General features: G+C 39.6%; 1 long non-coding RNA gene across 1 annotated transcript in view; it reads right to left on the bottom strand.

Annotated features, from left to right (window-relative positions):
- LOC145509648 (uncharacterized) overlaps positions 1-14,769 on the bottom strand; it is an 80,173-nt gene that overhangs the window by 60,850 nt on the left and 4,554 nt on the right. The window lies entirely within an intron of this gene.

The following is a 14,769-nucleotide window of genomic DNA, read 5'->3' as shown; positions in this document are numbered from 1 at the left end:
CCCTAAGCATTTGCCAACAAAGGTCCATCTAGTCAAAGCTATGGTTTTTCCAATAGTCCTGTATAGATGTGAGAGTTGGACTATAAAGAAAGCTGAGTGCAGAAGAATTGATGCTTTTGAACTGTGGTGTTGGAGAAGACTCTTGAGGGTCCCTTGGACTGCAAGGAGATCCAACCAGTCCATCCTAAAGGAGATCAGTCCTGGGTGTTCATTGGAAGGACTGATGCTGAAGCTGAAGCTGCAATACTTTGGCTACCTGATGCAAAGAGCTGACTCATTGGAAAAGACCCTGATGCTGGGAAAGATTGAAGGTGGGAGGAGAAGGGGACGACAGAGGATGAGATGGTTGGATGGCATCGCCGACTCAATGGGCATGGGTCTGAGTAAACTCTGGGAGTTGGTGATGGACAGGGAGGCCTGGCGTGCTTCAGTCCATCGGGTCACAAAGAGTCAGACCCGACTGAGCGACTGAACTTCACTGAACTGAAGCATCTGCTCTCCATTGTCTCAGAACTTGGGAGAACGCCAACAATTTCTTCATTCACATTCCCATTTTTAAGATGAAGAAACTGAGACTCAAAGGGAGTGACGGACTTGCCAATAGTCCCCAGACCAGGTCAGGGGCGCACACAGGGGAGAACTCAGTCCGGCGTTTTTGCCACTGCAAGCACGCCACCCTTCCTCAATGGAAAAAGAAACATATCTGCCGAATTGCTATAGACTACTGTGTACACTCTAGCATTCCCTCCAACTCTAAACTTGCATATTTTTACATCGACATAGCAAAAGCTTGGAAAGTGTTAAATATTTACATAGAAAGCAACTGTCAGCTGGCTAAACCAACAAAGCAGAGAAGCTACATGCAGAACAAAAATGGCAGAGAAAGTACCACGTGCTCTTCTCCTCAAACCTCACTGTCCGTCTTGAACATTCACTCTCAAGCATTTATATTCAAGGCGATGTTTTTCTTTATTTGCTATTTCCATTTGCAAAAGCCACTCCATTTCAAACTTCCGGGAATCTGCAATAAAATCACATTAAGCTAAGTGATAAAATGGCATTATTGGAGTGACAAGAAGCTTCACTACCTGGAGCTTATAATGCTTGCTCCCCTACCAACAGGGATGTTGTGAGGATTAATGAGATATTTAAAAAGCATTTTATGCATACAGAGAGAAGAGCCTCATAAATGCAAAGGAGAAATAACACTAGTTTATCTCCCCCATCAACAGAGGGAATCTTTTCTAAACAGATGGACCTGGAACGATGTCTTGAAATTGAGAAAACACTACCTGTGTTAGAGGAAGCTTAGGAGAAAGAGCTCCTTGAGAATAAAAATGCCTCTGAAACAAGACAGGTCTTACTCTTTAAACATTTATCTAGGGTGACCCACCATCTTGTGCCCTTGACTGGTGTTTCTTGGGTTGTGGATTTGCAGTGCACAAAGCCATACTTTTCTAGAACTGGCTGGTCACTCTCTTTGTAGGAGTCTTCTCTTAAATAGTTTTCATTTTTCTTAGCTCATTGACAACCTCAGTTTCTAATATTCAAATTCAAACTGTGAATTACTTAATCAAATGTGACGATGACATATTTGGGGAAAACGTTCAAAGTATTTAACGTGAGATTTCCCTGGTGGTCCAGTGGTAAAGACTCTGTGCTTTCAATGTAGGAGGCCTGAGTTCGATACCCACTCAGGGAACTAGATCCTATATACCTCAACTAAGAGTTCACAAGTCACAGTGAAGATCCAGTGTGTTGCAACTAAGACTTAGCGCAGCCAAATCAAAAATAATAACAAAAATGCAATGCATTAAATAATCTTTATTACTGTTCACAAAGGCCACACTAGCTTTGGGGACAATCAGGCAAAACAAGGGAAGTCGCTGTAACATTTCAGTCCAAACGTCATCATCTAATTTAACTACTGAAACTTCACCATCCCAGCCACTTCTGATCTGTCTCAGAATAAGAAGCTCACACTAATCTAATTTTTCTAGTTATTTATTCCAAGTTGCACTAGGTCTTTGCTGCTGCACGTGGGCTCTCTCTGGCTGCAGTGAAGGGGGGCTACTCTTTGTTGCAGTGCCTGGACTTCTTATTGTGCTGGCTTCTCTTGTTGCGGAGCGCAGGCTCTAGGTGCATGGGCTTCGGTAGTTGCAGCATCCTGGCTTAGCAGTTTGCGGCATGTTGCTCTACAACATGTAGAATCTTCCCAAACCAGGGATCAAACCTGTGTTTCCTGCATTGGCAGGTAGATTGCTATTCACCACCAGGGAAGTCTACTCATACTAACCTTAACCACAGTCTCCTACAGTGGTGCTATATGCTTCCTTGGGGTTGACAACAGAGGGGAGTTTCCAAAGGGTTATAACTCCTAAAGTCCACTGTGGATTGCCTGATCACTGAAGGACCTCCATTGTTTGAAGATGTGGTTGCATAGAGCATTTGCCCAGAATGTATCCTGTCTGTTGAGCACCATTCTCAACACGTTTTGGAAATGCTAAGATGCCTTTGCTTCTATTTTGGACCTCTATTTGAACTCTGTTTATCTTCCCTTTCACATCTCACTATTGCTTCTATTTCTTCCTATAAAATTTTAACGTCAAAAATAACAAAAATCTATGAAATGTTAGAAGCAATTTAAATACTTCGTTTAAAAACTTAGTTTAAAATACAGAATATCCCTGCCATTACAGTTTCTAACCCTGCAAGAATCAGGGAGAACTTTAGGGTGGATAAAATATGGACTTTGCAAAAGCAAATGTTATACAACTTTAAAACGGCTGTTGTAGCCCGTGTTAGCAATTTCTTTTTCTTTCTTTTTTTTCAATATACTGAAATATCAAAAAATGAAACGGTCCACAGCATTCTTACCTTCTGGCAGATGCTGGGACCGTGATAAGACCAAACAACAGAAGCAATACATATCTATCTTTTACTCTGTTGTCAATGGATTTCTTACTATAACTCTGTAAAGAAAATGCACTGTCTTTTGTCTCTTTTTTATGCATCTTTACATGGCAGGTCAATTCGATAAACTACATATTACCAGGAAAGGGGGACCTTAATTTCAAACTATACTCCATGATGACCTCCTTCTGTACCAAATGATTATACACAGAGAAAAGAAGAAAGGGCATTATTCCCCCAGCGACCTAATGCTCATTCTAGCACACTAGTTGTCTAAAGAGAGTTATAGCTCCCTTGACTGCTTTCCTGCCTCTAGCTCCTTGTGGATTAATGCCTATTTGCCTGTTACTTTTCATTCTGCAGTACAGCTGGAAAAACAAGCAGCATCTGAAACCAACAAGCCAGCTCACGCTTGGAAGGTTTTTCTATATACATGGGTTTCCCTCGTGGCTTAGCTGGTAAAGAATCCACCTGCAATGCGGGAGAACTGGGTTCGATCCCTGGGTTGGGAAGATGCCCTGGAGAAGGGAAAGGCTGCCCACTCCAGTATTCTGGCCTGGAGAATTCCATGGACTGTATAGTCCATGGGGTCACAAAGAGTCGGACACGACTGAGCGACTGTCACTTTCCATATACATGCTGTGTGCGCATGCTCAGTTGCTCTCCAGCCCAATTTTACGTGAGTGTTCTCAGACCCCCACAAGGTATAATTCTGCATTCTCTCTGATAATACGATTATATGGAAGCTGTTTTTAACATCTTTCTGCAGCTCATGATGGAAGCAAAAGATGACAGTTGTCGCTGGATACCTAAAAATAGGAGCCCTCCTCAAAAACTTACATAGAAACCCCATATTTTAAACATAAAGGTTGAAGAAAGCCATGCAGAATTTTCATTTTCTGTGGAAAACATTCCAATATACTTCTATCCTGTGTGCCTCCTTGGTGGTCCAATGATAAAGACCCTACAATGCAGGGTCCCATCCCTGGTCTAGGAAGACCCCACATGCGGCGGAGAAACAAAGTCCATTATTCACAACCACCAAGCCCATGTTTCAAAACAAGAGAAGTAATTGCAATGAGAAGCCTGAACGCTGCAACGATGAGTTGTCCCCCACCCTCATTGCAATCAGAAAAAGCCCATTTGCAGCAAAGACCCAGTGGAGCCAAAAAAATAAACATAAATAAATACATCTTAAAATACACACACACACACACACATATACTTTCACCCTGTAAAATTGTCTTACAAATAGCAATGCTTCAATTTTAGACATCAGATGTATCGAAAGCAAGATAAGCTTAGCTATGATTGTAATTCTGCATCCATAAACGTTTGAAATCAAAAACAAATATTTTGAGCTCCTACTTTTCCCAGGGGACAAAAGGATGAAAAAGACGTGAGCTTCAGAAGCTGACAGACCAGTAGAAACATAATTCAAGAAAATGAGCCACTCGGTCATTTCAGTCGCTCAGTCGTGTCCGACTCTTTGCAATCCCATGGACTGCAGCACGCCAGGCCTCCCTGTCCATCACCAACTCCCAGAGTTTACCCAAACTCATGTCTATTGAGTCAATGATGCCATCCAACCACCTCATCCTCTGTCATCCCCCTCTCCTCCTGCCTTTAATCTTCCCCAGCATCAGGGTCTTTTCCGATGAGTCAGTTCTTCTCATCAGGTGGCCAAAATATTGGAGTTTCAGCTTCAGCATCAGTTCTTCTAATGAATATTCATGACTGATCTCCTTCAGGATGGACTGGTTGGATCTCCTTGCAGTCCAAGGGACCCTCAAGAGTCTTCTCCAACACCACAGTTCAAAAGCATCAATTCTTCTGTGCTCAGCTTTCTTTATAGTCCAACTCTCACATCCATACGTGACCACTGGAAAAACCATAGTCTTGACTAGACGGACCTTGTTGGCAAAGTAACGTCTCTGCTTTTTAATATGCTGTCTAATATGAGCCAATAGAAGGATTCAAATTCATGCCAAGATAAAGTAAAGCAGATAAGGAAGTATGAGAAAGGAATTATGGCAGTTTGAAAAGGGGAGTGGATTTCCTTTAGAAAGATGGCAGATAAAAATATCTTCCTGGAAGGAGTACCATTTGATGTGGAGGCTTGAGGGAAGAGGAGAATTCTGAAACACGACGGAGGGGAGCTATTTCTTTCTTTTCTGCATTATTGTCAATAAGGTGACACTTTAATATCCATCTTGAATGGTAACCATGATGAAGCAAAGAATATTTTTTTCCTTAAATATCTTAATCTAATTAACATACACTCATTCATTAAGTGATGTTGCTGGTTAAGGCTCTCTGGGATTCATTTCTATCTTTTTCACTAGCTAGCTGTATAGCCCTGGACATATTACTTACATATTTTGTGTCTCATCCTGTAACTGTAAAATGAGTGTGATTTCAGTTTCGACTTCACAGGGTTGCCATGAAGATTATGTGAGAAAAAAGGACGCAAAAAGCTTAGGGAGAGCTTGCAACGCAGTAACTTTTACATGTTAGATGTTGTGAATGCTGGCAGAGGTATCAGTATCAGCAAAATTACAGAAGTTGGAGTGAAATAAAATGATATTCAACCATGTAGGCTGGTCTGAATTCAGGATAAGAAAGTCATAAAGGAGCTACTGAGGCCATCTCCTGGAAGCATAATGGGGGTCACATTCTGAAAAAAGATGCACAACACCAGAACTAGGAGGTCCTTCTCAGGGACTGGAAGTGATAAGCCAGCAGTGGTGCCTGGAGTGAAGTCGAAAAGCCACAGGGTAACTATCAGATCCGGAGAAGGCAATGGCACCCCACTCCAGTACTCTTGCCTGGAAAATCCCATGGACGGAGGAGCCTGGTAGGCTGCAGTCCACGGGGTCGGAAAGAGTCGGACAGGACTGAGCGACTTCACTTTTCACTTTCACGCATTGGAGAAGGAAATGGCAACCCACTCCAGTGTTCTTGCCTGGAGAATCCCAGGGATGGCGGAGCCTGGTGGGCTGCCATCTATGGGGTCGCACAGAGTTGGACACGACTGAAGTGACTTAGCAGCAGCAGCAGCAACTATCAGATCAGTTCAGTCTCTCAGTCGTGTCCTTGCAACCCCATGGACTGCAGCACACCAGGCCTCCCTGTCCATCACCAACTCCCGAAGCTTGCTCAAATGCATGTCCATTAAGTCGGTGATGCCATCCAGCCATCTCATCTTCTGTCATCCCGTTCTCCTCCTACCCTCAATCTTTCCCAGAATCAGGATCTTTTCCAATGAGTCAGCTCTTCTCTTCAGGTGGCCAAAGTATTGGAGTTTCAGTTTCAACATCAGTCCTTCCAAAGAATAACCTCCACTAGCTTTGTTTGTAGTGATACTTCCTAAGTCCCACTTGACTTCACACTCCAGGATGCCTGCCTCTAGGTGAGTGATCACACTATCATGGTCTTCTCGGTCATGAGGATCTTTTTTGTATAGTTCTATGTATTCTTGTCGGAGAAGGCAATGGCACCCCACTCCAGTACTCTTGCCTGGAAAATCCCATGGATGGAGGAGCCTGGTAGGCTACAGTCCATGGGGTCGCTAAGAGTCGGACAACTGAGCAACTTCACTTTCACTTTTCCCTTTCATGCACTGGAGAAGGAAACGGCAACCCACTCCAGTATTCTTGCCTGGAGAATCCCAGGGACGGCGGAGCCTGGTGGGCTGCCGTCTATGGGGTCGCACAGAGTCGGACACGACTGAAGCGACTTAGCAGCAGCAGCAGCATGTATTCTTGTCACCTCTTCTTAATATCTTTTGCTTCTGTTAGGTCTGTACCATTTCTGTCCTCTATTGTGTCCATCTTTGCATGAAATGTTCCTTGGTATCTGTAATTTTCTTTAAGAGATCTCTGGTCTTTCCCATTTTATTGGGACAAGAAGGAAGCAGTGACAATGGAACAGAAAACACACTCCAGTTCTTTTCAAAGGAAAAGTCAAGATAGTATCCTGCCCCTGGCATGACCACCATGAGAACTCTCTTTGTAGAAATCTTTCACCTCTTGGCATCACTGCACCATGATCCTGAGTCTTTAACAAGGGCATGTACCATGTCATGTGAAGAACACCAATCTAACCCAAGCTTCTGACATTTAAAAAAAAAAGTTCTGGCTCCTTTTTGTTATCCACTTCCATGACTGAGTTTCTCCTCAGTGAATCTCTATGTTAAAATGTTGGTCCTAGACTCTAAATTTCATGAAGATAAGTCTGCTTGCCTATCTTGCCTGGCACTTGGTAGATCATTGTATATGTGTGTATGTGTATATATGCAGATATAAATAGATGCATAATTTTGTCAACCACCCAGACAATTCAATCACTTCAAATAGTAAAGCTTAGCATGACATAATTAAACAGCAAAACTCTTTTGCAATTTTCACTACATAGGATTAATTAAGTATGGACCAAAGGAACCAAAATAATTCTTAGGATTAAGAATCACTGAGGTATTACTTAGCTTGAAGTTAATTCTATTCTATTGTCAACGTGGTTAATATAACTTCCCACCATTGTTGAAAAGAAAAAAATGACAGTCATCCTGAAACAGCGACAGCAGACATGTTTTATAAAATGGGCAGTGGCAAAGAGCCTCAATCCACTAGGTTATAGCATTGCAAGAATGTTGAAGGTGCTAATGAGGATGCCATTAACAAAGGTAAAGAAATTATATTTTCCAATGCAAAGAGGTCATGATATAAAAATGGGAAAATACTGGTGTAAACAAAATTACCCTGGCTTCTTTAGAGTAAAACATTTTATAGTCTTTAACATGGTCATATCAATTACAGACATCCTAAAATAAGATAAAATATCTATAGTTCCCAAACTTAACTGAGCGATCCTGATGGTCTATTGAACAAACTTTGCAAAAATGTGGCTCTGTACTATGAAGCTGGCAGTTTGGCAAGTTGCAGAGTTTCCAAATTCGAACCAATTATCATGTAAACCTTGATATAAGACATTTCATATTTAAAAATGAGCCATATCAGGATTAAATGAAGATATGAAAAAGAAATGCTGCAAATCTAGATTTAAAGAAGAGTCTCCATATGATCCATACAGGAGGACAGACACTTCTTTTGTGAAGTCCTCTAGGAAAGAGGAACCAAAAGACAGATCATAAATATACCAAACAAGATCCGTGGAGAAAATATAGATTGACCTCAGTGTGCCTGTATATGTAAGTATTTTTTTTTCCCTTTGGTAAACAAAAAGGAGATGATTCTATAGTATGTGTTCAGAGATTTTCTTTTTTTAATTGAGTATGACCCACTGCCTTTGACTGACTAGACTATAACTAGATGTATCAACTAAAATTAAAATGTCCATGAAGTTTTGTGTCAGAGAAGAAAAACCTAATAACGACCCTAATTACAGAAGGATGTGTAGACCAGCCCTTTCTGTTTAGATAAATCACTTGTTATGGCAGTATTTAAGTGAAAAAAAAAATAATAATCCAAGTGAATTATAGGTAATCATAATGAGAAAACAAAGGTTTGGGACAAATTTTTTTAACATTTTAACAATAGGAAGAGTATTTTAAAAATAGGAAGAGTATTTTAAACAGAATGTTATTGCTAATTGAACTACAAATAGTGAAATATGAAGATGTCTTTTTCTCTGCCATTTTAACACAAAATAGAAATGTTATGATAGACATGTGTTTGAGCACACTTTTTTGACAGAATAATCCCTGAAACATAGGAATATGTCTGAATTGCTGTCTGCATACAGGATACATTTGAATCAAGAAAGTTCAATTAATAAATATTTAAAGATTACAAAAATTGCTCCACCATTACAAAGTAAAACCACCTTCTTTAATATTTATTTCCTATATAGTTCTTTGGCCATGATAAGGGAAGGAAAATTAGTATAGCATTGAAGTTGGGAAAACAAATTTCAAAGAGAAGCAATGAAAAAGAATTTGCTCAAGAAAGTTCAGTTTAAAACAGTCTGAAGAATTTCACCATAACAAGAATAAGAAAATGGGGAAAATGCAGCATAGAGAATTATTTTATCAATATTTATTTTAAAAGTTCAATCAGTGACTAAGCCCAAAGGGCTTTTATCTGTGGGAAAGCATGATTTCAAATACAGTCATTTATATCAGCACAGAGGATGAAAGATGTGAAAGGCAAATTAAATTTTCAATGAAGCAATTGCCAATCACTTTGCCATTTAAAACAGAATGAATTAACAGGTGCACAAAGTATTTTATTTCATTTTTGACCTTCAGGAGTCATACTATTTGTTGATAAAACACCACATTGGAAACTGAAAAGCACTGGTGATAACTGCTATAAATCCAACTTTATGAATATACAATGTGGTCAGTCCTTTTGGTTCTGCTGACTGTATCATTAAAATTTTTATTTGTTCTTTGAATGATTCACAATATACATTTTTAAAGAGATAATAAAAAATTGGAAATATTTATAATAATCTAAGGCATAAAACTGATAAATAATAAAATAACATTGAAATTCTAATTTCATTATTTTATTGCCTCCCAGTCTTGGAAAGTTGAAGGAAATTACACTGTTCTTTAATAGACCATCTCTAATCATTAACTGTGTACAACCCTGTCCTGGCAGAGCATTTTCTAGTTATGTAACACATGCACATAGACATCATTTTCTCTGTGTCAGTGGTTTGATCTGCAATTAATTTGATCTTTACAATCCAATAAAAATATTTTAATTATACCTAATTTATAGGTCAAGAAAATCTGACACAGAGAATTCAGATAACTTGCCCATGGTCACACAGGTAGCAGATGGAAATCCCCAAAATTTAGAGAACCAAATTCTAGGTTGTTTTTAATAATTAAGGCTGTTGCCTTGCAATGCTCAGAGAAAATTCACAATTTATTCATTATCTTAGGGTTTTGAACTAAATTTAATTTTATTTCTAACAATAACTCACTTCCACAAAATGTACCAGTTTTAAATGAAGAAACTTTTTTATTAAATCTTACAATATGTTTGACAGTAAATATTATATATGTCTGAAGTATCATGATAAAATATGGTATGTGAATTGGAAAACTGAATTTACATCAAGTGATTTCTTGGAGTCAGGCAGGAGACTGAACCATATAAATACTGAGTAACATTAATTAAGTTGTGTGTTACCTTATGACTTACCTACAAATGGGGATTTTAAAAACGCAAGCTATACAGGTAAGATTATACCAATAAGATGCCAAAAGCATGTTTGAAATTTTTTTCCAAATTAATCTGTGGATCAGCTAATATCAATACCAGACAAATCATTCAACGTTGGCTCATTCAAGTCAAATATGATTGAATCTATGACTATAAAAAACAGGTATTTGTATTTTGTCAGGTTTTTATTTTCCTTTAGACAATGATTGGCATCTGTATGGATTACTTTGAAAAGACCATCCTTTTACGTAAAAGACCTTTGGCTTTCTTCACGCCCATGATGCTCTTGTCCTAAGCTGTCCTCCAGGGTAAGTGCAGAGATGCAGACTGGCCTGAGAGAATTAGAGCTGACCCACAGACGGACAAGACGAAGCCAGAGAGATCAGAAGAAGGACTTACTGTTCAGACCCTAACTAAGGAGGATGGAGAAGACCAGCTCTAAACCAGAAAACAAAACCTTGGAGGAAGCCAGATCAGTAAGATACAAATACAACAACAGGACAGCTGTAATATAAGCCAGAAGAAACCTGAAAACATTTTGTGGAAACGGGAAGTGCATGCAAACTGAGATAAAGCTAATAATTCTGTTTCATAGGGCTTCTTTGGAAGATGTGAGACATAATGGAAGATTTCCTGAAAACTCCGCATTGGATCCCCCTGCCATCCAAGGCAGGTCCTGCGTTCCGGCAGGTTTTCCTTGCGTCAATTTACCTTTCTCTGAGTCACGGCTGGGAACACAGGAGCAGGGGATACTTACTGGGTACATGTGTTCCCAGGCTGTGTGACCCTTATCTTCAGATACTGTAAAAAGTTATAACCGGATTGACACATCAGACCAGACTTGAACACATGACTTGCTTTCTCTTCCCCAGGAGTCCAAAGAGGTTATAGGTTGTAGGCATAGATTGAAGTCCTGCAGTTACATTCAGATGAGACCAATAGAACACATGGTGAATGTCCATGGGCTTAAGGGAAAGTGGAAAAGGGACAGAGAGGGACAAGGGAGAGGGTAGAGTACTTTATATTAAGCTGTAATATTTAAATGTTGTGGTTTAGTTGCTAAGTCGTGTCTGACTCTTTGCGACCCCATGGACAGTAACCTGCCAGGCTCCTCTGTCCATGGAATTTTCCAGGGAAGAATACTGGAGTGGGTTGCCATTTCCTCCTCCATGGGATCTTCCCCACCCAGGGATCAAACCTGGGTCTCCTGCATTGTAGGCAGATTCTTTACCAACTGAGCCACCAAGGAAACCCTAATTTTCATATGAAAATCTGTATATCAGAAGATGTAAACATTTTAATGCAAGTAACAGAGAATACAACATTTGTATTTTGGGGGCAGAATATTATGAATTACCTAATAAGATATTGGAAATGTAAGCTTTATATCTTAAAACTGTTTTCAGAATCATTAAATCAGTAACAATAACAAAAGTTTTATTCACTTGAAACCTGCTCCAAGTCGTCTGCCGCCTGATCACCTGGCCTTATTACCTCTGTATGTATTTGCGTGGAAGTTTTCTTCACTGCAGCTCTCACTGTCATAGTTAGCCATTCTGTTGCCAAGCTGGACACCCATGCAAATCTCTAGCCTAACCTTCATTTTATTCACTGATTCACTTACTTAAGAAACGTTTTTGTCAAGTGCTGACTTTGATGGATATTATGATTGGCACTGGAGATTCATCTTCCCTCCACCCCTATTTCCACAGCTTTAAATGCATCACCTCATAATTTTTCAACTAAATCTTAGCAGGAGCAGCTGTGCTCTGTCTGATTCTGATTACGCCCTTTTCAATCTTGTCTCTTTATTATTCCTAGAATGATCTTTATAATACACAAACCCGATTATGTCAAGTCCCTGACATAACTCAAACACTTTAGCATAACACAGAAAACCCATCATGACATGTTCTCTGCTTACCTTGGCAGCCTCATCTGCTGCTACTCTTCAACTACCGCCAACTTCATTTTACTCAATTAATTGCATCCCAAGAACATGAATTTTTCTTTCTCAACACTGAACCTCAGCTTACACTGCCTTCTATCTTTCCTAGATCCCTGTCCACCCCTCTTTATTTTTTTAGGACTCATTTCAGGTGACACCTACTCTAAGAAGCCTTCTCTAACCAGTCACTCCAGGAAGGCTGCTTTTGAAAGTTCTTTGTAAGTTTTCATAAACACCTGTGCACATCTTTACCCTCAAGTCTGTCACACAGTATAATCAGCATCTGTTTATTGTTTGTCTCCTCTCATACATTAATCTGGAGATTTTTGGTGGCAGGGAATGTATTTTATTTGCACTTACCATATATAAATCTTTCAAAAAATTTGATGAAAGTAAACATGGAAGAACATCTCATTTGTATAAATATCAAACACCTCAAAAAGTTGACAGGATGAAAATTATATCTGACAGAAAATAAATAGAGAAAACAACAAGGAAGATCTTAAATGTCCTCACCACAAAAAAGATATGATAATTATGTAACATGATAGAGGTGTTAGCTAACACCACACTGGTAATCATACTCTAGTATATACATAATTGTATGAAATCAACACTTTTTATGTCTTGAGCTTATACAAAGATACATGCCAATTATATCTCAATTTTTTTAAAAAATAAAACTTCTTCCCTGGGTGTCATATGAATGTAAATCAAGTTTCAGTTGATAATCACAGGCAACTTGAATAAGAGACAATTTGTTTTCTTAGAGAAAATTACAGAAAAATGCTAATGGGGCAAAGTCAGTATTTGGAAGTGGAAGAATGGAAAAACAGCGTTAGGAAAGTTTCCAAAACAAGGTCCTTAATGGGAATCATGAGTAATTGCACTTAATAAAACAAGAGAAATGTGTTTAAAGAAATAGATGAGGCTGCACAATAAACTTGATGGAAAAGTCATGTATAAAAGAGACAAGCTCAAAAGACTTTTAACAAAGTATTATGATATCTATAATTTACTGCTCTTTGCGACCCCATGGACTATATAGTCTGTGGAATTCTCCAGGCCAGAATACTGGAGTGGGTAGCCTTTCCCTTCTACAGGGGATCGTCCCAACCCAGGGATCAAACCCAGGTCTCCCACATTGCAGGCAGATTCTTTACCAGCTGAGCCACCGGGGAAGCCCAAGAATACTGGAGTGGGCAGCCTGTCCCTTCTCTAGTGGATCTTCCTGACCAAGGAATCAAACCAGGGTCTCCTGCATTGCAGGCAGATTCTTTACCAACTGAGCTATCAGGGAAGCCCATATAATTTACTGCAGGGATCCCCAATCTCTGAGACCTAATGTCTGATGATCTGAGGTGGAGCTGATGTAATAATAAAAGAAATAAACTGTAAAATAAGTGTAGTGTGCTTGAATCATCAGGAAACCACCCCCTACTCCCCCCACCGATTTGTGAAAAATTTTTCTTCCACAAAACCGACCCCTGGTGCCAAAATTTAGGACTCCTGACTTACTGTAAAACTCTTCAGCATGGACAATGAACATGAATGTGTGTGTGTGTACGTGTGTCTGTCCATCTGGAAATTCTTCCATTTGGCTCCTAAAATCTCTGTGACATTTCCCACTATTTTATTTTGGGGTATTTTCTAGCTCTAAAAGATGTTCCAGCCTCATCTTATCTATCTCCTGCCCCAGTCCTAGAACTAGTCATTTCTCTAAGAAGCACTGGTTCCTTTTATTCAAACACTGAGTGTGTGTTCATTGCTGTTAGAGTGTCATTGTGTCTAAGCTCCCTAAGCAGACAGGGCTAAGAAATATAGGTATATATACCAACCAGTATAAATAAACATGTCTAGAGTTATCCATGTATCTATATATTGATATCATTAACATTAGTTCATGGTGATGTCTTTAATCCTAATCCAATACCACATGCGTCATTCTACCCTTCTGCCTTGGTTACTGGAACCTCCACTTCAACACTGAGAAACACAGTTCCCACCATCCATGTACTTCATCCTTGATTTTCAACTGCACTTGTAACTTTTTATTGATTCAGAGAACTGTTTGTTATCTGAGTCTGTACAGCTAATTCCTGCTGCTAAAATAATGTTACATTTATCTTAGGTCTACAAGCCACATGCTATTTGAACACTGAAAGGACAGAGAACAGAAGTCATCCAGCTCACAAAGTTCATCCCATTGTTTGCGTCTACTTGCCCTTGCACAGAAAACTGTGTATCAGAGTTTCATCTGGATTATAGGGATGACAGCAATAGCCTCTTCCACTTCTAATTATTAGGATCGAGTTATATTTTCCCAAAAAGAGATTTTGATAGCTCTGCATGTTCCAACTGCCTTAATCAGTTTAAAATAAGATACATAATCAAGAAGAAATTTTAAAGTTGGCCTAGGTTTTTAAGTACATCACTAGTTACAAGGATGGGTTCTAATAAACTGAGACTTGTGGTTAATAATAGTGAAAAGTGAAAGTCGCTGAGTCGTGTCCGACTCTTTGCAACCCCATGGACTAGACAGTTCATGCAATTCTCCAGGCCAAATACTGGAGTGGGTAGCTGTTCCCTTCTCTGGGGGATCTTCCCAACCCAGGGATCGAACCCAGGTCTCCCGCATTGCAGGCGGATTCTTTACCAGCTGAGCCCCAAAGGAAGTCTGTGGTTAATAATAAGAACAGCATAAAGGGA

The sequence above is a fragment of the Giraffa tippelskirchi genome, chromosome 6 (genome assembly GCF_054371585.1).
Source record: "Giraffa tippelskirchi isolate mGirTip1 chromosome 6, T2T-mGirTip1v1.2.pri, whole genome shotgun sequence".
NCBI classification, from domain to species: Eukaryota; Metazoa; Chordata; class Mammalia; order Artiodactyla; family Giraffidae; genus Giraffa; species Giraffa tippelskirchi.
Note: the sequence above shows the minus strand (reverse complement) of the source record. Positions and strands in the feature narration are given on the sequence as shown.